Source organism: Triticum dicoccoides, chromosome 4A (genome assembly GCF_002162155.2).
Source record: "Triticum dicoccoides isolate Atlit2015 ecotype Zavitan chromosome 4A, WEW_v2.0, whole genome shotgun sequence".
Taxonomy (NCBI): Eukaryota; Viridiplantae; Streptophyta; class Magnoliopsida; order Poales; family Poaceae; genus Triticum; species Triticum dicoccoides.
Window position 1 is genome coordinate 677,164,728 of NC_041386.1, and position 761 is coordinate 677,165,488.

The following is a 761-nucleotide window of genomic DNA, read 5'->3' on the forward strand; positions in this document are numbered from 1 at the left end:
ATAGTATTTTTTTTCATAAGTGTATTTTTTTGTTCATTGCATTTTTTCATATATATAATGTATATATGTATGTGGTAGCTATATATATGATGAATGGATGTGGCTATATATGTATGTATGAATATAATGTTCATAGCATTTTTTTGTTTATATATGTTTTTTCATATATGTATTAATTTTTTATTTAGGTTATTAATAGATATCGATTTTAGGCTAGTGCATTTCAGGTTAGTGTAGAGGAGAAAATAAAATAAGGAAAAGGAAGAAAAGAGGAAGAAGGAAGAAGGAAGAAAGAAGAAGAAAAAGAATGAGAGGAAAAAGGAAAATAAGAAGAGGAAGAAGAGGAGAGGAAGAAGAGGAGAAATAAATAAGAAAAGGAAGAAAGAAGAAAAAGAAGAGGAGAAGAAGAAAGGAATAGAGGAGAAGAAGAAAAAATAGAAAAAAAATTCTATTTTTTCTTCTTCTCCTCTATTCCTTTCTTCTTCTCCTCTTTTTTTTTTCTTCTTCTTCTTCCTTCTTCCTTATTCCTCTTTTCTTCCTTTTCCTTAATTATTTTCCTTTCTCGTCGTTGTCGCTTCGTTGTCGATATAACCCCCTCGAGATAACTTTGACATGAGGGGCGGTCGATATATATACCCCCTCTCGACCGTGATAATTTATACAACGGCAACACCCCCCCTCGGCCCTCTCGCTCGACCAAAACTCTCGAGGACACCCAAACCCAAGAGAGAAAACGATGTTGGTCTCCTACCCCCTCCCGC

The 761-nt window shown here is 34.2% G+C and overlaps 1 pseudogene; it reads left to right on the forward strand.

The window, feature by feature from the left end:
- The window catches only part of LOC119284058, a 36,086-nt pseudogene that overhangs the window by 10,482 nt on the left and 24,843 nt on the right, over positions 1–761 (forward strand).